Here is a 23,812-nt window from a genome sequence, read left to right as displayed (position 1 = left end):
GGGCTGGGGTTAGCAATCCCCCCTCCTACATTAATTTGCTAGTTACTCTGAGGAGAAGCCCCAGCACGCACTGTACTTTATGTTCCTAATTATGAGTACATTTGAAAAATTTTTTTATGTGCATGATCTCACTTTGTCCTCACAGCATTCTGTGAAGTAATGACTATGCTTGATTATGCTGCAGATGAGTAGAGAAAGCTTCAAGGAGATTAAGTGGCCCACCCTAAATCATTCAGGTGGGATGTAGTAGAGGTTGGATTTGAACCCAGCTATATCTGCCTCCAATTTTCATGTTCTTTCTACAGCACCAGGCTGTATAAGTCTCCTGATTTGCAAGAAATAAGCCCCTCCCTCCCCATGCATTTTGGCCTAACAGGAGGATTAACATATATCTCACCGGATACTTTTTATTTCTTTGTAATTTATAACACACTTCTAAAAATGGATCTAGGGCAGCTCAAAATATTAAAATACATACTATAGGACAGTTTTTAAAATTCAAGGATATACATGAATAAGTGCATACACACGAATGCAGATTTAAAAAATGATAACAACTGAATAAGGTCTATAGTCTACTTAACAGTAATGTACCAATGTCAATTTCTAGCTTTGTTGTTGCTACAACTATAGCAGCGGTCTCCTTTGGAGGAAGGGTTCACATGATTTGGTACTATCTTTGCAACTTCCTGTAAGCCTACCTTATTTCAAATGACAAGTTTGAAATTATATAAACAAATAATAAAAAGATTAAGGGGAGGTCAGAAATAATTTAGATAAGAAATAATGTAGATGAGAAATAACCTGGGATCACATGCTGGGAAGTGCTAGTCCTCCACCCGAAATCTTTCTTCTCCCTGGGCACTGAAGCTAGACCTATGTCCCAGTCGTCTTTGGAGTTTACAACGGTCATGTGACTGAGTTTAGCCAATAGAATGTGAGGAACGAATGGGTACCATTTGCAAGCTGGTCAAAAAAAAAAAAAACCTCCCAAAGGCTTTCTTCCCTGCTCTTTTCCTGTGTTAAAAGAACACAGATGGTAACCAGAGTCTAAGAGTTGGTATAACAAAGGAGAAGCCTGAATGACTAATTACAGTGGGAGAGCTGCCCACTGACCTTTCCACCTTGGACTGTTACTTGCCTATTACTTGCCCCAAGAAATAAACTTCTATTTGTTCAAACCATACACTCTTTATGATTTCCCCTTTACATTCTTACAACTATTGAGGGCTCAAAAAGTTTTGTTTATGTAGACTATATCCAGTGATATTTACTGTATTAAAAATTAAAATTGAAAAATATTTAAAATACTTATCAATTCCTTTAAGAAGAATAGATCTAGGGGCACCTGTGTGGCTCAGCTGGTTAAGCATCCAACTCTTGGTTTCAGCTCAGGTCATAGTCTCATGGTTCCTGAGATCAAGCCCCACATGGGGCAGTGTGGAGCCTACTTGGGATTCTCTCTCCCTCCCTCTCTCTCTGTCCCTCCCCCAGCTTCTGCTTGCGCATGCACTCTCTCTCTCTCTCAAAATAAGTGAAATAAACTTAAAAAAAAGAATAGATCCATTACATATTAACATAAAAAGCATTTATTATAAAAAATAATATCTTCTAAAATGAAAAAAAATTTACATTTTTATAGATCTCTTTAATTTCTGGTTTAAAATAGAAGACAGGCTAGATTCTCATCTCTGCTTCTGCATTTGATCTGTGAGATAAATTGTTTTTGTTTGAGTACATAAAAAACCCAGCATCACACAGATACGTGATTGAAAAAAGAGGAATATTTTAATAGATTTTTTCAGATAATTGTGGATATTTTTCTTTATACTACATCTAAAGTCTACAAGTGATAGTTTCTTAAAAGTTAATTGCAATATAACTTCTGAAATCATATCAATGAACTTGTCATATTCTGTTAAATTAAAATCCACTGGATTTTATTTTGTACTTTGAGTGGATCTTTTACCCACACATAATTTTGTAACATCATTCATTGGTCATTTAGAAAATGGTGATTCACTGAGCTATGCATATCTTCCAAATGTTGACATATGTTATTACACAACATTTTATTTTATTTTATTTTATTTTATTTTATTTTATTTTATTTTATTTTAATTTTAAAGTAGGCTGTATGCCTAACGTGGGGCTTGAACTCACAACCCAGACATCAAGATTCACATGCTCTACTGACTGAGCCAGCCAGGAATGCCCATATTACACACAATATTTTAAAAATCACATGTGTTGGGGCGCCTGGGTGGCGCAGTCGGTTAAGTGTCCGACTTCAGCCAGGTCACGATCTCGCGGTCCATGAGTTCGAGCCCCGCGTCAGGCTCTGGGCTGATGGCTCAGAGCCTGGAGCCTGTTTCTGATTCTGTGTCTCCCTCTCTCTCTGCCCCTCCCCCGTTCATGCTCTGTCTCTCTCTGTCCCAAAAATAAATAAAAACGTTGAAAAAAAATAAAAAATAAAATAAAATAAATCACATGTGTTAATATCACCACGAATATTATCAGAAAAGTCTTTAAAGTATTTGGGAAGATGTAAAGTTCATAATGGCAGATACTAGTTTTCCAAAATTCTAATTATCACTTAAACCCTGAGTATTATCACTGGCAACAAATGCTGTCATTTGTTTTCCTTAAAATAACAGATTTGGGGGTGTTTGTGGGTCTCAGTCAGTTAAGCATCTAACTTTAGCTCAGGTCATGGTCTCACAGTTTGTGAGTTTGAACCCTATATCTGGCTCTGTGCTGACAGCTGGGAGCCTGGAGCCTGCTTCAGTTTCTGTGTCTCCCTCTCTGTCTGCCCCTCCCCCGCTCATGCTCTGCCTCGTTCTGTGTCTCTCAAAAATAAATAGACCTTAAAAAAATTTTTTTCAAGTAACAGGTTTGCTTCATTCAATAAAATGATTGTCCAGTCTCCAAGCCTAAATTATAAGTTTTCTGTCAGTCATTCTTTCTAGTAAAACTGAAGTTCCATGAAAAAAGCATCTAGTTCTTTCACCTCACAGCTCGATTGGGTGAGCGCTCTCCCCCCAAGACAATAGGAGTGCACTTCAGTATGCGACAGCAGTCGCATACCCTTTGTCATTTTTTCTCTTTCTCATAGTTGTCTCAGCTTCACCATTGGCAGACCCTGAAAGACATGGATTCAGGGATAACCCATTTGGTTTCCTTTAATATCTTCAGAAGAATGACTGAAAATACAAGCTAAAATTATCACCATTATCTTTCCCTTTTTCTGATGACCTGTCTTTAAAATGATACATTTTGGTATATTTTAGTCATATTTTATGAAGTTTTCTTTCTTTCTTTCTTTCTTTCTTTCTTTCTTTCTTTCTTTCTTTCTTTCTTTCTTTCCTTTTTTCTTCTTTTCTTTTCTTTTCTTTCTTTTTGCCTCTCTGCCATTTTTAAATGTCCCGGTATTCATAATATATGGTGCTGCCCTCAAATCATCAGGATTTCTGAATTCCATAACAGAAATTCTAGCAGTCCCAAAGGCTTCTGGGAAACCTGAAAGAGAAAGGAATGTCCCTTCTCTGGAAAAGCTGACTGATCATTTCTATCCAATTAAGATGGCCACATGCAGCAAGGTCACAGGATCAATAGTGATAATAGAAGCCCCATAAATGGGAATTCCAGACCCTTCTGATTCCTCTCTGCTATAGCCCCCTACCTGCAGAGATTTCATTTTCTCTTTTTTCTGTTCTTTTCCTCTTCCCATCTTTCAAACTCCTTCCTGGGGCCCAGATGGACCCCCTGAATTTGATAACACCCCCTCCTTCTTGGTTAAACTGACTATGAAAATCTCATAAGATTCTATTACTTAATCCTCTGGTATTTGTTACCTAAGCTTTACTGTATAATTCTTTGTGTTTAGTTATTCTTGTTGGTTTGGGAATTTGACTTGGACCAGTAGTATTTGCTACTCTTCATCTCACGTGTTGCCAGTTTCCTTGAATGATTTTTAAATTAAAAGCCATAATGGATTCCCCGCCTGTGCACCTGTGGAAGATGCTTTCTGTGGTGTCAGTGTGGCTTGCCTCACCCCTTCTTGAGACCCCCTCATCCACCTTTATAAATGGGCCTTGCAGGCATTATTGTTAGCAGTGCTCCTGCCCTTCCCAGACCACAGCTGACTGGACCAAGGGTGGATACCCAACTCCAGCAGGTCAACGAGAAATTTTTCTCCCAAGAATGTGCTGTTGGGCCTAAAATAAATTAGTCACATTTTGCTGTTGCTGGATTCAAAGATGGGTCAGCTCAGGAGTTGTGGGTAGGTAGAAAAATCAAGAAAGCTGTTCTACTGAGGCAGGGGCAGGAGGCAGATGTGAAGAGAAGAGGAGAGACATAGACCTCAAAGCTTTGGCAAGTCAGATGAAATCTCTACTTTGGTTCCCAGAATCTGTCCAACTCCTGGTCTCAGGCCTTGAGAGACCCTGTTTCCTGTGGGTTCCAGGACAGCCCCTGGGTGCTCTGCAAAATTCCCCCTTTTTGCTTAAACTAGCTCCAATTTAACCAAGATCCTCCTTACCCGTCTCATCCACCAGGTCTCCTTCAAGCCTACGCACAAATATCCTTGCCCTGAGAGTCTTTATGCTTTCAGTGGAGTGACCATGTCTTGACCAGGATTTCTGTACTACCACAGACCCCTGCATGACCACAGTTCCCACATACTACCATAGTCCCCTGCACAGCCTCAGCCCCTGAACTACCACAGCCCCCTGTGCTACCACAATTCCTTGCCTGACCATAGTCCCCTGCACTACACCAGTACCACTCCACTACTCCACTCCCATTACTGCCGTTGGTTCATAAGTTTATCTGTCATCTATTAGACCTGAGCCCTTAGATGACAATGACAATCTCGTATGGTTAGAGCAGCACCTGGGACCTAGTAAGCACTAAACAGATTTTTTTTAATATTTATCTATGTATTTTTTGAGAGAGAACAAGTGGGGGAGAGGCAGTGAGAGAGGGGGAGAGAGAATCCCAAGCAGGCTCTGCACCTTCAGCACAGAGCCCAACATGGGGCTCGATCTCATGAACTGTGAGATCATGATCTGAGCTGAAATCAAGAATCAGACGCTTAACTGACTGAGCCACCCAGGTGTCCCACTGGCTGAGTCAGTTAAGAGTGCCATTCTTGATCTCAGCTCAGGTCACGATCTCACAGTTCACGGGTTCGAGACCCGAGTCGGGTTCTGCACTGACAGCACAGAGCCTGCTTGGGATTCTCTCTCTCTCCCTCTCTCTGCCCCTCCCCCACACGTGTGGGTGCACTCTCTCTCTCTCTCAAAGTAAATGAACATTTTAAAAATAAATAAATACATAAAAAGATTTTTGAATGAATGAGTCAGTGAGAAAGTGAAATTTATGAGTGTGGAATTCACTTGACTATTATTTAACGACTCCCATTCAACATTTCAAGTTGAAATATTTTAGCTGCTCAGGAGAACTAGAAGGCCTGCCCCGAGGGAGCAGGCACTTCCTGTCCTGTGACCGGTGTGGCCCCAGTACCCAGCACAGCTCCCAGCATAGCAGACACCTAATGTTAGTCAAATGAATGAATCAGTTAGCAGGTATGTAAGGAAGGAGAAGTAGGGGGTGTTTGGGCTGCAAAAAATCTCCCTTAACTTCCTATAAATCCTTGCCTGTGGATGGTAATTTTCTAAGTTCTATTCATAATTCCTGCCCTATTATTTGCATGCCTTTTTAAAGAGAATCTACAGAAGGAAATGAAGTGCTCATTTAGAAGGAGTTATAGACCCCTGGTTAGGCCTACCCGTCCCCCAATTCTGCATTTCTGAGCAGGGCAGAAAGGCCTCCAAAGTTCTGCTGTTTGCTCCTCTTTGTCATCTCAGGAAAGATTTCTCTTCATTGATGCCTGTAGCCTCATATTGGCATACATACAAGTTTGTAAGGCCTGCCATAACAAAATTCCACAAACTGGGAGGCTTAAATAACACAAATTTATGTTCTCGTAGTTCTAGAAGTGGATGTCCAAGATCAAATTGTCGGCAGATTTGGTTTCTTCTGAGGGCTCTGTCCTTAGCTTGCAGATGGCTACCTTCTTGCTGTGTCCTCACGTGGTCTTTCCTCTGTGCACACGCATCCCTGATGTCTCTCTGTGTGTCCAAGTTTCCTCTTCTTAATAAGGAAAGCAGTCAGATTGGACAGGGACCCACCCTAATGGCCTCATTTTAACATAATTGCCCTTTAAAGGCCCTCTCTCCAAATACAGTCACATTCTGAGGTGCTGGCGGTTAGACCTTCAACATCTGAATTTTCAGAGGACACAATTCAGCCCATATAGTATTATATTGGCCAAACACACTGGAACCAATTAAATATATAATGATAAGATAATGATTAAATTCATTCAAGAAATATACCCTCAGTGTCCCCAGGCCCGGGTACTGCAGTGGGTGCTCAGTCCAGTGGGGGCAGGGGGCAAATGGGCAGATCATAAGGGAAGCAGCCTAACATGACACTTCCAGGCACAGACTCTGGATGTGGATTTCCTTGCTGCCCACTCCCCACTTACTGACTGGATGTCTGTGGGCAAACTGTTGAACCTTCTATGTACCTCAGTTTCCTCATCTGTGTAGTGAGGTTCATAACTGCACTTACCTCATAGGTCTGTTTTGAGAATTAAATATTTATAAAACACTTAGAATAGTTGCTGACACCTAACGCTGTATTGTGTGGTAAGTAAATGAATTTGTGAGCATCCACGTGAGTCATTGAAAATGGGGTGTGCAGGAGACTGCGTTATTGGCCCCAAGTTTACCTCCCTCCTTGTATCCATGCACTTTGCCACGTAACTGTGATTCCTCCGCAAACTGTGGAGTCTACTTCTTTGTCTCTTTACTTCAGGCTCACCCACATGACTTGTTCTATCCAAAGGGATAGTAGCAGATATGAAATCGGTAGATATTTGAAGTGTACCCATTGGGTGTGTCCCCTTGTGTTTCTCTCATCATCATGAGAACATGCTGGAACTAGCCTGCTGACCCTAGGGGCAAGATGGAGACATATGGACCAGAGTCATTCACACGGACCCACAAACCCCTACATGAGAACTAATTTACTACGTGTCTGTATACTAAGACTTTGAGGTTGCTTGTTACACAGCAAGAACTGAGTAATAGAAAGTTGATTGAGACTATTTAATGGTGTGAGGAAATGTTCCCACTAAATTAAGTAGTGGAAAGGCAGATAACAAAACCATTTGTACAGTAAGATCCTATTTTTATTTTAAATAAGTGTGTGTGTGTGTGTATCCCTAAAAAATAGACCAAAGTGTTAATCTGTGGTAATTGCTGATTGGTGGTGATACTTATTTTGCGTGTGTTTCTCTCCATGCTTCAAATAATTGCCTTTGGATTGTGAAATGTTATTTGAGATGATATCTAGACAGATGTAATGATGAGTGGTAGCTGGTATTCTGAACAGTCCCTCCATGGTGCCTGTTCTTTCATCCCAGACTTCAGTCCAGATTCTTCTATGGTAACCAAACCCACACTACAGTGGGGTTGCAGGCCATACAGAATGTCTGTGATTGTAGGAGTTTGGAAATCGATTTGTAAGATAGCCTTTCAAGGTGAGACAGCTTGTTAAGATTCTCTGGTGCCCTCTGAATGGTTCCCTCAGGGCTTGGAACATTGTGTTTAATGCATTTTGGACACATGCCAGGTCAGTGCTGAAATTAGAGGTTAACATCTAGTTTAAGAGCAAAACAACAGAGGACCTGAGGAGCAAGCTTGAAATACCTGATTTGCTTACAGCAATTACTTCATTTGTGGCCACATTGTCCCACACCACTGCAGTGGCCTCCCCAGGTGATCAGCTCTGGTAAATGGAACCTGACTGAATGGGGCCTGGCTTCTCCAGACAGAGCAGAATAAAATGGGCAGGTCCCATCATAATCTACACGGGCACCACAAGTGGTTCCCAGGCCTTGGGAGGAAAGACTGTTGCTATTTTCTTTTTTCTTTTAATCAACTTTGTTGAGGTATTATTTAGAGACAATAAAATCCATCCATTTTAAATACACAGTTCAATGAGTTTTGACAAATGTATACACTCTTGTAACCACCACCACAGTCAAGATACAGACCTTTTCCATCACCTTGAAAGGTTCCTGCAGGTCCCCTTGCAATTAATCCCAACCCCCACCCCAGCATCAGGCAACCACTGATGTGTTTTCTGACTATAGATTAGATCTGCCTTGTCTGGAATGTGATAGAAATGAAATCACACAGTATGTAACCTTTTGTGTCTGGCTTCTTTTTCTCAGTATGATGTGTTTGAAGTTCATCCAAGTTGTGTGTATCAGTAGTTTGTTTCCTTTCATTTATTTTTTTAAATATTTATTTTTGAGAGAGAGAGAGGGAGAATGAGTGGGGGGAGGGGCATAGAGAGAGAGGGAAATACAAAATCTGAAACAGGCTCCAGGCTTTGAGCTGTCAGCACAGAGCCTGACACGGGGCTCAAACTCCGGAATGGCGAGATCATGACCTGAGCCAATGTCAGACACTTAACCAACTGAGCCACCCAGGCACACCCTGTGAGTTTGAGCCCCATGCTTGGGGTAAAACCTACACACACAAAAAAAGATGAATGAATAAAGAAATTGTGGTTCATCCATACAACGGAGTACTAGTTTTTAATAGTATTGAAATATATAGAATATATAGAATATAGTATAGAATAGTATTGAGCCTGGGTGGCTCAATCAGTTAAGGGTCTGACTCTTGGGGTACCTGAATGGCTCAGTCAGTTAAATGTTCAACTTTGACTCAGATCATGATCTTATGGTTCATGAGTTCAAGCCCCACATCAGGCTCTGTGCTGACAGCTCAGAGCCTGGAGCCTGCTCGGATTGTGTGTCTCCCTCTCTCTCTGCCCCTCCCCCACTCTCTCTCAAAAATAAAGAAACAATAAAAACATTAAAAAAAAAAGAGTCCAACTCTTAATTTCGGCTCACAGAGCCTACTTGGGATTCTCTTTCTTTCTTTCTCTCTCTTTCTGCCTTTCCCCGACTTGTGCACACATACTCTCTCCCACTGTCTTAAAATAAACATTAAAAAAAAAAATAGTATTCCGTTGTATGGGTGAACCACAATTTCTTTATTCATTCATCTTTTTTTTTTATGTAGGTTTTACCCACAGCATGGGGCTCAAACTCACAACGCTGAGAGCAAGAGTCACATGCTCTACCAACTGTGTCAGCCAGGCACCCCTATTCATTCACCTTTTAATGGACATTTGGGTGGTTTCTAGTTTGTGACTATTATGAAAAGCCTTTTTTTTTTTTTTTTTTTAGTTTCAACTGTACTTGTTTGGTGGGTTTTATGGGACTCACTAGCTACTGATTGGATAATTTTCCCGGAAGCTTGCTTTTGAACTAAGGAAAAAGTAGATGATCACATGAGTTGATAGTTTATTCATTCATTTAACCACTCATTCAGTTAGCCATTTATCCAATAAACAACCACTCACCACCTACTATTACCACCAGTAATCGTTTAATAATATTATTTATTGAGTGCTTAGGGAACAGTAAGGTCACTGTGCTTAGAATGTACCTGGGATGATACTGCTCATTTCTCACAGCAATCCTGCAGGATAGCTGTTAACTGCCTCAGCTTTAAGTGCTCTCTTCAACCAAAAATGCTATGCAAATAAAATTGCATTTTTTAAACAGAAGCATTTTCCATACAACTGAGGTCTTTCATTTATTTATTGGCCTTTCCTCCTCTCTCTCATTCCACTTCCTGTGAATTGATGAGGTTTTATTACATCTCTTCTTTAATCAAGACCAAATGGTCTATGACATTGCTCTGGCTTTTATGTTTATTGGGGTTGAAGTGGCGCCTGGCTGACAGTGAGAGGAAGACATTACACTCCCAACATCCCTGGTGTCTGAGGTAGATTGGTATTCATTCCCAGCATACACTGAACACTTCATCTTCCAGACCCACAATTGAGCCAAGGTGCTATATAAGTCAAATAAATAAGTAAAGCCAAGGACACTTCTGTTCTTATTGGGCACGTGGAAATATAGTTAACTTTCTCTGAGTTTCTACTGAATGCTAACACTCACCAGGAACTTTGGAAAGAGAAAGGAAAAAAAGAGACACAGAGAAAGACTGTTTTGACTCTTGAGGAGTTTAATCAGTATGAGAGCCAAGAATAAGCTGGAAGAATGGTTATCAAGAAAGTATAAAGAAGGAGAGAAAATTAGCATTTCTTGAGATTCTACCATCTGCCAAAGAATGTGCTAGTCCAGTAGTTCTCAAAGTTGACCAGTCATCAGAAGCCCTGGAAGGCTTGCTAAAACATAGATTGCTGCCCTGCCCCCTGGAATTTCTGATTCAGATCTGGGACAGAGCTCAAGAATTCATACTTCTAATAAGTTTCCAGGTGATGTTGATGCTATCAGTCTAGAGACCACACTCTGATATCCACTCAGAGTTGTAAATATGTGCTAGATACATCTATTATCTCATTTAAACATCCCAGGAGCACTATTAATTAGGTCTCATCCCCATTTTGTACATGAGGAAAGTAAGAGTTCAGAGAATTTTCAGAATTTGCTCTGGGTCCACAGCTGGTAAATGGCAAAGCCGAACATTGAACTTTGATCTGCCTCACTCTAAAACCCATGATTTTCCCCCTATTTCAAACTTCTCCCAAATGCTTCCTGGAAAAAGTAGACATAGAATATTATCTGAGTTTCTCCATGTTGTTAGAATCTCCAGGGTTTGGGAGTAAACAAGCATGGTGACATCATTTAGGATCACATGCTACTAAAATAATAAGGCGGTTAAGTGAATGGTTTGGAAAATATCCAGAATGTAGGAGTCAATGGCCCTGACCAAAACTATCTGATTCTTTGAAGCTAACTCAGAATTCAAAAAAAAAAAAAAAAAAATCAAGGCAACCTATCCTCTCCATTTTCTCGTTTCATAATGACAGAGCCTGGTTACAAATCAGATTTTCATCAGACTATCTCCCTTCTGCTTCCCATAAGCCTCTGGCTGCATGAATTCAGCATTAGAAACAATTCTATTAAAATGTGTAAAAGCAAAGACTTCAAACTTAAATAGGTTTTCTCATGTGAACAAAGGAATTCTATCTTCCTGTTGATTTTTGTCTCCTAAAAGTCTTTAATTCAGACACAAAGTACCAATTTAAGAAGTGAGAGAGGAACTATCACTATAGATTCTACAAAGATTAAAACGATGGGGACATCTGGGTAATTCAGTCACTTAAGCTTCCCACTCTAGATCTTGGCTCAGGTCATGATCTCACAGTTTCATAAGTTTGAGCCCCACATTGGGCTCTGTGCTGGTGGTGCAGAGCCTACTTGGGATTCTCTCTCTCTCTCTCTCTCTCTCTCTCTCCTATCTCTCTGCCCCTCCCCTACTCACACTGTCTCTCTCTCTCTCTCTCCCTCTCTCAAAATATATAAATAAACATTAAAAAAATTTTAAAGATGATAGGGTAAATTTATGAACAACTTTATGCCAATAAATTTAATGATTTAGATGAAATGGATGAATTCTTTGAAAGATACAAACTACCGAAGCTCACTGAAGAATAAGTAGATAAACTGAAAATCTATTAAAGAAATTAATTTATAGTTTAAAACCTTTCCATGAAGAAAATTCCAGGTCCAGATGGCTTTACAGGTGAATTCTACCCGACATGTGAGGAAGAAATAATATCAATTTTTTACAAATTCTTTTGGAAAATTGAAGAGGAGGGATTACTTCCAAACTAATTCAATGAAGCTAAAATTACACTGAAGTGCAGACTTTCGTTCAAAATTAAAGACTGTACTTAAGGGGAGAAAAATGTCACAATTTGGTAATGCTAGCCAATATGGAATCCTGAGCTTCATAGCAGCTCCTGGGAATAAGCGAGATTCATTCATGTTCCTGTTTTGCAGATAAGGAAATAGGTGAGAAAAGCTCAAGCTACACACCTTTCCTTAGGTGGTAGGGAAGTCAAAGATAGGAAGACATCAAAAATAAACTATTTCACAACTTCCGTGTGAATGAGGTTAGAAAATGTTCAAAGTCACCAGAGAATGTTAAAGAGGGTCCTTAGAGTAGGACCCCAGAGATGGCAATTTACCTCATGGGAAGGTTTTTTAAAACTTTTTATGACAGAGAATTTCAAACTTATCTAAAGGAGGTAGAATATAATGATCCCCCCCATAACCCACACCAAACCCCAACCAACAACAATCAACCAGCCTATGCATCTAGACCTTCATCCATTTCCTCTAACACACATTATTTTGAAGCAAATACCACCTATAGTGTCATTTTGCCCATAAATATTTCAGTATGTATCTCTAAAACAGGGCCTCTCAATCTTAGCACTGTTAATATTGAGGGCCAAATAAGTCTTTGTTGTGAGGAGCTGTCCTGTGCATTACAGGATGTTTAGCAGCATCTGTGGCCTGTACCCACTAGAGGCCGGTAACACCCCTTCTCCTCAGTTTTGACAACCAAAAACATCCCCAGACATTGCCAAGTGTCCTAGAGAGCAAAATCTCAAAACTGAGAATCACTGCTCTAAAAGATGAAGACTTTTTTATTTTGTTTAAACATCGGGTTTTTTTTTTAATGTTTATTTATTTATTTTGAAACAGTGTCAGTGGGAAAGGGGCAGAGAGAGGGAGAGAGAGAAAGAGAGAATCCCAGCAGGCTCTACACTGTCAGTGCAGAGACTGATGCAAGGTTAGATCCCACAAACTGTGAGATCATGACCTGAGCCAAAACCAAGAATCAGATGCTTAACTGACTGAGCCACCCAGGCACCCCAAGATGAGAACTCTTGTTGAATCTAATGGGAGTTCTCTGTGCTTCTTGGATTTTGATGTCTATGTCTTTCCCCATGTTAGGAAAGTTTTCCACTATGATTTGCTCAAACAAACCTTCTACCCCTTTTTCTCTCTCTTCATCTTCTGGGACTCTTATGGTTCGGATGTTATTCCTTTTTAATGAGTTACTGAGTTCTCCAATTCTTATATCGTGCTCTTTTGCCTCCTTAGTTTCCCTCTTTTTCTGCTTCACTAGTCTCCATAATTTTCTCTTATATGTCACTGATTTGCTGCTCTGCTTCATCCATCCTTGCTGCCATGGCATACATTCAAGATTGCATCTCAGTTAAAGCATTTTAATTTTGTCCTGACTAGATTTTACTTCTCTTATCTCTGCAGAAAGGGATTCTATGCTTTTTTCAACCCCAACTGGTATTCTTATCATGATTCTAAATTCTAGTTCAGACATCTTGCTTATATCTGTGTTATGTCCCTGGCTGTAATTTCTTCCTGTTCTTTCTTTTGGGGTGAATTCCTGCTGAGTTCTGTGGCTCACGTTATGCAGATTGTGTTAATCCTCAGATCAATTTTCTAGATGTGCAAAATGGTTTGGTGCTAATCTAGCTGCATTTCAGGGATGAAAGAATCAGAGTACTTCCATGCTGCACCACCATCTTGGCCCCTTCTCCCCAAGATGAGAACTCTTTTTAAAAATACAGCTATGGTACTATTATCACATAGAAATAATTAATAACATTTCTGAATGTAATTAAATAGCTAGTGTCCAAATTTCTAATTGTCTCATAAATGTTAAAAAGTTCATTCTTCCAATAGTTTTTTCTTTTTTTTAAAATAAGAATCCAAATAAGGTCCACACACTGTGATTGACTGATATATCTTTTGGATATCTTTTAATCTTTAGGTTTCCCCCCAGTTTTTATTTCTTCATTCATTTATTTTTTCCCTAAAGAAAAGAGATCATTTTACCTATAGAGTTTCCCACAGTCTGGATTTCACTGATTACACATTCATAAAGTAGTTTAACATTTTCTTTGTGATCTCCATTTCCTAAAAATTGGTAGTGAGATCAAGAAGCTTAATCAAATTCAGGTTCCAAGGCTACTTCAATGTGACATTGTGTTCTTCCATGGGGCACCTGATATAAACAGCCACCGATGATCAATACTATTCTAATTCAATCATTCTTTCTCCGTTTATTGACTGAGTTCTTCTCTAAAGGGAAATTTTCCCTGAGAAGCAATTGTTTAAGATCAGTAATGGCCACCTGCAAAACTAGGATGATTTAAGATTCTGAAGCCTTGTCCAAATGCAGTATAAAGAAAGGCAGAATTAATGACTGATGTCTGATATGGGCATGTGTTGGAACAGTCAGTAATTTCTATCCCTAATCTGATTTCTTCTCTATTTTAGAACTGAAGACTCAGTAGAAAGAAATAAGACTATTAAGAGTGGCTTAGAATGTGCTGAATGTGATTATGGAGTCAGGGTAGTCTCAGAATCAAAATGATTATTTTTCATGTTTGTTTTTAATGATAATCCCCAGTGTTGGCAATATACAAGGGATACCACTTTGGAATACTGTTTGTGAGAATGTAAATTGGCACAACTTTTCTGAAGGGCAATTTGATAATATGTAACAAAACCTTAAAAGTTTGCATGTCCTTTGACCTAGAAATGCTACTGCAAAAATTTATCCCAGGGATGAGCAAGGAGACTTAGCCAAGATTGTTCATGGCAAGTCTATAATAATGAAACATTGGAAACAACCTAACGGTTTGTCTATAGGGAGATAGCTAAAGGCAGCATGCTATCCAATTGATAACCTTGCAGGTTTGAATATTACAGAATACATAAGGACATGGAAAGATGTTCATGACATATTACTGAGTGAGGAAAAAGAAATTTCTGAAGTAGTATATTCAGTAAATCTCATTTTCTATTTTTAAAAAAGGAATTTATGCATATAAGTACATGCATGGGAAAAAAGGTCACAGTAGATGTATCAAAATATTAAGTTAATATTGAATTATTAATATTACCCCATGGTAAAATTAGGAGTAATTTATATTTTCTTCCTTTTGCTTATATGATTTTTCAAAATTTCCTATAGGTAATTCACATATTTTAAAGGAAAAAGTTTTAATAACAAGTACTTTTAATTAGGGTTGCCAAATGAAATACACCATGGGACATACTTATACTAAAAAATTATTGTTTGTCTAAAATTTAATTTAAGGAGGCATCTTGTATTTTTATTTGCTAAGTCTGGCAAGCCTACTTTTAATGCAGAGTAGCCAAAGGAGAAGGAAGGCCTGGCTGGCTCAGTCAGTAAAGCATGTGACTCTTGATCTTGGGGTTGTGAGTTTGAGCCCCATGTTGGGGGTAGAGATTACTTAAAAAAATAAATAAATAAAATATTTTTTCAAAAGTAATCAAAGAAGAGATTGGGGTACTTGACCCCAACATGCTGTCCCCTCTGAGGACAGGAGAGGAAATTATTGTTCCAAGACTTTTAAGCCAGGAAATAGGATTTAGTGGAATAAGAAAAGATCAGTTTAGAAGCCGCACAGTCCTTGTCTGAAATTCGGACTCTACTACCCCCACCAGCTTCCCCATTCCCTGCCTTTCCCCAACACCATTCACCCCACAATAGGTATGTCCTAGGGACAAGTTACTTGTCTTCCCTGAACCTCAGTAATAATGCTTGTCTTGCAAGGATCACATGAAAAGTGTGTGATGGCACTTTGTAAATTGCAAAGTGCCAGGCAGCACGTTATTATCATGTTAGTAAATTATACACACAAGGACATGTTGAAGAGGAACAAAACATCTGCCACAGATGACTGTAGAATTGTTCCTTGTAGAAGATTTTTGATGGCTCTCTGAGGTCAAAACAACTCAAGGTTTAGTCACTCAGAGACTGAACCCATATATTAGCATCTATCCAAATTGTTCTTACAATCCTATTTATAGATGCACTGATCACTAAACATTGTGGGAATACTTTGCCGCAAGTCGGTTGCTAAATTGGTTGGCGAGCAGCGGGCCACGAGTGGCTCAGAGGAAGCCTGTGTTCTTTACGAGTTTGGCAGCTCATAATTCCAGGCCCTCACCTTGTCCTCACACACTAGTCGCGGTCACCTTGGAAACTGCCCTATTCTAGATGCAGAGCACAGAATGCACTGGCTGGCATGGAATTAAACAGCAGCTGCTTCTCTCTTGCTCTGTTATTGACAAACCATCAGTACCTCTCAAGCCACTTTAGGGAGGATCCACGATGGGGTTTCAAGGCTCTTCCAGGGGAAAATTAACACCAGAGGTTAGGGTTTATGGAAAAACAGAAAAATAAAACAAGGGAGAAAGAAATTAAGGGAGAAGGAAGGAGGAAAGGAAGAAGTAAAAGAAGAAAAGTTCAGAAGGAGGCAAATGAGATTATTATCCTATTTTACAGATGATACAACTGAGGCCTAGCAAGGTCACACAACCAGTAAATATCAGAGCTGTATTTCAAATCCAGGAGAAATAAAATCCATGGAGGAGGAAAACAAAATCCCCTAAGGTGAGTGAATTTTCCAATGTCCAAAAAAGTTCCTGATGGGAATCAGACACTCTGGAAATAGTGCCTCAAAAATGCAACTTGTGGCATGACACAGGCAGGACGCAATGAGAGGTGGCCATCTGCAAGCCAGAAGAGGGCCCTCACCCAGAACCCAGCCCTGATCTTAGACTTCCTAGCCTCCAGAAATGTAAGAAATAAATATCATCGGTTAAGCCTCCCAGGCTGTGGTATTTAGTTATACACAGCCCGAGAAAACTAAGACATGGTAATTCCATGGTTAACTTATTTTTTTTTAATTTTTTTTTCAACGTTTATTTATTTTTGGGACAGAGAGAGACAGAGCATGAACGGGGGAGGGGCAGAGAGAGAGGGAGACACAGAATCGGAAACAGGCTCCAGGCTCCGAGCCATCAGCCCAGAGCCTGATGTGGGGCTCGAACTCACGGACCGCGAGATCGTGACCTGGCTGAAGTCGGACGCTTAACCGACTGCGCCACCCAGGCGCCCCATGGTTAACTTATTAAGGAATTGCCCAACTATTTTCCACAGCGACTGCACCTTTTTCTATTCCCACCATCGGTGTTTGAGGGGAGAATGCCAGTGTGGAGTCCCGCCATCCTCAGCTTCAATCTTAGCTCTGCTACTGATGTGACTCAGTAACCTCCTCACATAACCTCTCTGGCTCTCAATTTCCTCACTGGCAAAATGGGGGTAATAGAGTTGATGAGGATTACACGGATGACGTAGGAAAAGCTCCTAGTCCACGCCACTCAGTACATGTCAGTGGTTTTGTTACTGTTGCAGAGAGAATCACAATATCTCAGTATGGGAAGGGGCCCAACAGGCACAATACACAGTTTTATTTCCTGGTTTATCACAGCAGGATTCCACATCATGTGTCCTGCCAGAATATCCCCATCACTGCTCACCGTGAGGCATTAAGGGTGAGAACCAGTTCCTCTGGACATTGGGATAGCATTTTCCAAGTGGGTTGTTGGAAACGTGGCTTTCACAGAGTATAAATGAGGGTTATAAAGAGGGAAAAAGAATTCTGAGGTCAAATAACTTTGGGAAACACAGGGTCAAAAACCCTAAAGCAGGTTCCTTTCCTGCAGGACTTCTCAGAGCATTGAGCAGGGTTGTACACTTTGAAATCACCAATGAGGAATGGAGACTGCAGCATTTCCTCAACTTCCCTGTGCTGGGAGACCTTTCCCAGCTGGACAAAGTCTGCATCCATAAATGAGGCATTTATGTCCCCACAGTGCAGAAACCACACACAACCACCAAGGTCGCCCTCAGCCTTGAGTTCTAAATATTCACTCTAAACCACAGCATTGCAAAAATTTTCTCCTTTGCCACTTTGTCCCAAATGGCAGTTTAGAAACTGCAGCCACTGCTGCTCTGCAGTCTTCCTTAGTGTCCCCATTCATCCCTGCTGCGCGAAGCCAATCTCCAAGTACAAATTTCGGGTGTTAGATAATCTTCCGAGCCTGAAAGAAGAGAATCACCTTGTCAGGCCTGAGGAAATCCGCCCTCCGCATTCCCATCCTGAAGCAGGTCCTGGACGAAAGTGGGCAGGGCTAAGTTTCCCTTCTCAGCCAGGTTTTTCAACTGCTGTGTTCAGTAAATTTCCAGAGCCACTAGAACTCACTAGAGTTCTGCAATTGCCCCTTTGTATGCTAATGCACTTTCTTAAAAATCCATGATAAGTTTGGAGGCCATAACTAAGCGATATGAGGAAAGGTCAGGATCTGGGACAAACCAAAAGACTTAGTAATTTTCTGAGACACTAGGGAAGGGGCTGGAGGCATTGTTCCAGAAGACCTGACCTCCAACATTTGCACATAATGCAGATGAATGCAAATAAGTTACCGCCTTCTGTTGTCACTTCCAGAATGGTGAATAATTCCATCTCAGTGACCAGAGGAAATGACTCTCACTTCACATACAAGCTTACCGTGAGTCTTTTATTCTCAGGGACACCGAGGAAACTCAGGGCTTTTCCTGAACCCTGAACTAAAATGAAAAAGACAGTCCCGGGTTGACCCCAAGACAGGAACGCTAGCACGGGTGAACCTTCGTTAAGCATTTGCCATGTGACAGATGCATGTGGTCCCACAGCCAGAGAGGAGAGCCAACTGCACACACATGCATGTGGCTGGGATTAATCCTAGCCAGCCCCAGGACCACCACCGGCAGCTCCTCAGACGACTCAGCTGGAGTTTGGGAAACTGAGCAATGTCTGCAATGTAAGGAATCCAATCCACCCGACCCTTATAGACCCAGTCAGAAGGCAGCAGCTGGGGGTGAAGCCTTTGGGAAGATTTGCTCAAGTATGCTGGGCACGGGTTTGTCTTCCACTGACACCCTCGCACAGAGCAGGCCCTGGAAGTAGCCAGAAGGAAGGCCGGCCGAGCTCTGCGGGTACGGAAGACGGACCTCTGCATGGGAGGCTGCAGAAACTATGGGGTGGCATGCATCTGAATCGTCAGCTCAGGACAGCAGCAAGTGTGCTGAGGAAGAGAAGCAGCCTGCTGTGGCAGGCCGAAGGTCAACAGCGTGGCTGCACCCCCGACAGGCTGGGTGATCTCACCAGGTCATTCCCCTTTTCTGACCTCAGCTTCCTTGTCCGCAAAAAACGAGACGGCTGGTCTAAATCTGTTGATTGGGATTTGTTTCTTCTTCTTGCAATAAAATTCATGTAACATAAAATTTGTGGTTGCTGACATCTGGCACATTCCCTGTGTGGTGCAACCATCACCACTCTCTAGTTGCAAGGCATCTTCCTCACCCCAAAAAGAAGCCCGTACCTATTAAGCAGGTTATCCCCCTGCTTAACCCCCCATTATCCCCCACCCTCCAGTCCCTGGCAACCACTAATCTTCTTTCTGCCCCTGCAGACTTGCCTGTTCTGGACATTTCATACAAATGGAATCATACAATAACATGGCCTTTCCTGACTTGGCTTCTTTCACTTAGCACAGTGTTCGCAAGGCTCATTCATGTTTATCAGCACTTCATTTCTTTTTATGGCTAAATAATATTCCATTGTACAGATGTACTACTTTTTATCTACTCATCAATTGATGGACGTTTGGGTTGTTTCCACCTTGTGGCTATTGTGAATAGTCAAACATTCGAACGTTTGTGTACAAGAATCTGCTTGGGAATCTGTTTTGAACTCTTTAGGGTATATATCCAGGAGTAGAATTGCTGGGCCACATGATATGATGGACCAAATATTTGTGTCCTCCCAAAAGAAGGCCTAAACCCCAGTAAATGTGATGGTATTTGGAGGTGGGGCCTGTGGGAGGTAATTAGGTTTAGGTGAGGTCATGAGAGTGAGGCCCCCATCATGGGATTAGCACCTTACAAAAAGAGGAAGAGATTAGAGCTCCTTCCCAACCCCTATGTGAGGATACCGTGAGAGGCAGCCAAGTGCAAGCCAAATAGTGGGTCCTCACCAAGAACCTAGCCCTGATCTCAGAATCCTAGCCTCCAGAACAGTGAGAAATAAATGTCTGTTATTTAAGCCACCTAGTCTATGGCATTTTGTTATAGAAGCCCGAGCAGACTGAGACATATGATAATTGTATGTTTAAGTGATTGGGAACCCTAAACTATTTTCCACAGTGGTTGTACCATTTTCCATTCCCACCATAGATGTTTGAAGGTTCTGTTTGCTCTTTGATCTCACCAACATGGGAACTTTTTTAAGCAGGGAGGGCATTTAGTAATAAAACTATTTCTTCTGGGCACCTGGGGTGGTTCAGTTGGTTAAGTGTCTGACTTTGGCTCAGGTTATGATCTCATGGTTCAGTTTGTGAGTTTGAGCCCCGCGTCAAGCTCTGTGCTGACAGCTCAGGGCCTGGAGCCTGCTTCATATTCTGGGTGTCCCTCTGTCTCTGCCCCTCCTGGCTCGTGTTCTGTCTCTCTGTCTCTCAAAAATAAATAAACATTAAAATTATTTTAAAGAAAAGGAGGGGGGCGCTTGGGTGGCTCAGTCAGTTAAGTGTCTGACCCTGGCTCATGATCTCACAGTTCAGTTTGTTAGTTCGAGCCCTGCATTGGGCTCTGTGCTGACAGCGCAGAACCTGGAACCTGCTTCGGATTCTGTGTCTCCCTCTCTCTCTGCCCGTCCCCCCACTCACTCTCTGTCTCTGTCTCTGTCTCTGTCTCTGTCTCTGTCTCTGTCTCTGTCTCACAAATAAATATACATTAAAAAAAAACTATTTATAATGAAATCTTTCTTGGAACCCTACCATAACAAAACAAGATTAAAGAGAAACTGTCAGGATGAGGTGATGGCACCTCTAAAATCCTAGGGCTCTAAAAAAGAACAGTGTGAAACCTGTTGCTCCAGATAGGTTTGTTGGATCCTTCCTGGCTTAGAATCCAAAGATCCCATCTTGACCTGCTTCCCAGATCCATCCAGGTCCTCAGAGGTTTGGCTTAGAGAAGACTCACCCCATCTCCATTCCATGCTTTTATGGAAGCCCTGAGGTTGCAGCCCTCTTCCAGATGCATATGGGGCCCATCTGTGCAAAAATCATCTGGTTCTCATGAAAATGAAAATTCTGGGATTCCCACCCCAGACTTACAGAATGGGAATCTTTTTCAGAGGAACCCTAGTATTTGAAATTTTTTTTTTACATACTTCCAAATGTATTTTGATGTCCCCCTGTTGGAGACCCACTAGACTAGAAAGGGCTGAGAGGTGAGGGAGCCGAGGGTACATGCCTAAGTTAATGAGGCCAAACAGCTACTATCTTGCTGAACTGTGGTGACTTTCTCCTTTGCTCTTTAAGTGGAAGAGAGGCATTGGATTTTGCTTTGAGATCCAAACGCCAACTGGGGCTACCCAAAGGTCATATTGGCACCACTTCTTTCCCACAAGACTATGAAGTTCAAAGGATAAGGACCCTCTTAGGCCCCTCAGAAACTGTGCACAGTGTTTAAGCATTTCCAAGTGCTGTTATTTTTTTTTAATGATGGTTATTATGGTTACTTTTTTGAAATTTGAAAATATAGCAGATCAGTCATAAAGCAATGACTATTTATGCAAGTTTTAGCAGCGTTAAGCAATGCCTTCCTTGTGCTGAGAATCAACATTATTTACTTTGGGAATCTTGCCCAGATTTCTGTTAACTCATTCACACATAGTTTCTCCTCCCAGCCTTGTGACTCAGTGAGGTTTTTCCCAGCTGGGGCAAGGAAAACTGTTATATACAGGCCTAATCCAGTGCAATGAACTCATCAAGGATCATCAAAAGCCCCCTACCCCAGTTACACCCTCAGAGCAGAAAACCACTCTTCAGGCTCTGTGGGACTCCTCCAAGAATGAGTAACTCCCCACCTGTTTTGGTTATCCATTGCTATGTAACAAATCTTGCCAAAACGTAGTGACTTAACACAACAACCATTTTATTAGTTCTCGCTGGTCTTTGGATTGACTAAGCTCAACTGAGCAATTCTGCTCCATCTGTTGTCTGTTGAGGCTACAGCCATCTGGGGGCTCAACTGGGCTGAAGAATCCAAGCTGGCTCACTCACATGGCTAGTGGCTGATGCTGGTGTCATGTGGGAGCTTAGTTGGGCCTGTTGTCTGAAATGTCCTATACATGGCCTCTTCATGTGGCTTGGGCTTCCCACAATATAGCAGCTGGGCTACAAGAAGGAGTAACCCAAGATCAAATGTTTCAAGAGGGAGGAAGTGGTTCAAAGCACTGATTGGGATTAAACCCTAGTTCTAAGGCCTTGGACAAATTACTTAATCTCTTAGAACCTAAACTTCTCCATCTACCACATGAAGATAATGCCTTTCTCATCAGATTGATGTGAAGACTGAGGTGGTATATATGAAGCTCTTCACGCAGTGCTCCAAAAACAAGACTGAGTTATGATCATGGACACACCAACACCTAATCCTGGGACACCCTGGATAGTGCATGCTGGATCTCTCCACTTTTTCTCCCAGGCTTATTATACAAATTCCCCAGTTGCCATCTGTCATTTGAAAAAAAGAGAGAGTTGCTGTCTTCAACGGGATCCTGCCAGTCTGATGCAGAGATCAGAAACCGACATGACTCCTTGGAATTTATCTCAAAGGGAAAAAAATCTTACAAGTATTCAAAGATATTTGTAGAAAACATGTTACAATAACATGCTATCAAACTAAATGTCTATCAATAGGGAATGAAATATGACACACTCATATTCTACTGGATGGTTTTTGCTCTTAGCGTATCTAGGACCTGATCATCCTCCCTCTTAGGGGGAAACTCTAAGATAGGAAATAAACACCCCTGCTGTTCACTACAGAGGCCAAAAGGCGGCAGATAGGCCCACTTATGCTCCCTGGAAGGCAACATATAGACAACGTATAAGCATGTAAGCTGAGTGTGGCCAGTGAGATTTTCCTGCCTGAGACTTTGCCCACAAAGGCACAAGGACAGTTAGTGATTTTCAAGACTGTCATGTTGGCAGTGGAGCCTAGATTCCAGCGACGTATAGGCAAGTGTCTGGTGGAACAGAGCTGCCTCACTGACCTAAACAACTCAGCTTGGAACTGATATATATGAGAGAAATAAACTTTTATTCGTTAAGGCCTCTCTAAGTTGGGCCTTTTTTTAAAATTATTATTATATTATATTATTTAATATAATATTTAATATATATTTAATATATTTTTATATTAATATAAAATATTTTTATATTATTTTTATTTTATATTAATTTTATATTAATTTTATATTATATAAAAATATATAAATATTAATTAATTAATTAATTTTATATTAATATAAAATAATATATTTAATATATATTTAATATAATATATTATATTATTTAATATAATAATAATTACTTAATTATTATTATATTATATTATATTATTATTATAGCAGCTTAGCTTATCCTAGTTACGGTGACTTTAGAATATGGTCACATTCCTTCCATTGACAAGGAGAGCCTATGTCTCCTCCTTTCAAATCAGGGCAGGATTGTGAGCACTTAGATCAAGAGACTACAGTGAAAGTGACTCCCAAGGCTAGGTCATGAAAGGCCACACAGCTTTCTCCCTGCTTAGTAGAACACTAGCTCCTGAACCACCCTGTAAGAAGTCAGACTACCCAGAGACTGCCACACTGTGAGGAAGCCAAGCCATACAGAGAGGCCATGTATAGGCCCTCTGGACAAGAGTTTACCTCAGCCCAGGATTCAAGTCATCCCAGCCAAAGCTCCAAACGTGTGAATGAAGAAGCTTCCAGATGATTCCATTACCCTCCCCCTTCACCAGCTTTTCATCTCACTCCTAGTTTGAGTGAGTTTCAGTTCCCAGCTGAGGTCCTGGACATTGTGACATCATCCCTGCTGTAT

General features: G+C 41.0%; 2 long non-coding RNA genes across 2 annotated transcripts in view; one reads left to right on the top strand and one right to left on the bottom strand.

Annotated features, from left to right (window-relative positions):
• The window catches only part of LOC123380131, a 44,641-nt gene extending 25,412 nt beyond the window's left edge, over nucleotides 1–19,229 (top strand). Inside the window, exons 3-4 of the long non-coding RNA XR_006585499.1 lie at nucleotides 16,323–16,430; nucleotides 18,411–19,229. This is a non-coding gene — a long non-coding RNA (uncharacterized LOC123380131). The remainder of the gene's footprint in view (nucleotides 1–16,322; nucleotides 16,431–18,410) is intronic.
• Nucleotides 17,255–23,799, bottom strand: LOC109491498. Its single transcript, XR_002144886.3, has 3 exons — nucleotides 23,641–23,799; nucleotides 20,901–22,099; nucleotides 17,255–17,923 (listed from the first exon to the last, which is right to left on the bottom strand). It is a non-coding gene; the product is annotated as an uncharacterized LOC109491498 (long non-coding RNA).
• Nucleotides 23,800–23,812: the final 13 nt, after the last annotated feature.

This window comes from Felis catus, chromosome C2 (genome assembly GCF_018350175.1).
Source record: "Felis catus isolate Fca126 chromosome C2, F.catus_Fca126_mat1.0, whole genome shotgun sequence".
NCBI lineage: Eukaryota > Metazoa > Chordata > Mammalia > Carnivora > Felidae > Felis > Felis catus.
This window is presented reverse-complemented; position numbering and strand designations above follow the sequence as displayed.